The following is a 211-nucleotide window of genomic DNA, read 5'->3' on the forward strand; positions in this document are numbered from 1 at the left end:
GAGGAACATTTTTTATGAGTGTTGGAAAATGGGAAACAGTGCAAATAACAGGATGCATTTTGTTGTTTAGGGTGATTTTGTTATTGTTTTTCTCCAAAACTATACAGTAATATGTCTTGAAAATAACTACACTGATAGTCAGAGTCACCCTGAATACAGATGGAGTGAAAGAATGAGCTAACCTATAGAGGAACATTTTTTATGAGTGTTG

The sequence above is a fragment of the Garra rufa genome, chromosome 23 (assembly GCF_049309525.1).
Source record: "Garra rufa chromosome 23, GarRuf1.0, whole genome shotgun sequence".
NCBI lineage: Eukaryota > Metazoa > Chordata > Actinopteri > Cypriniformes > Cyprinidae > Garra > Garra rufa.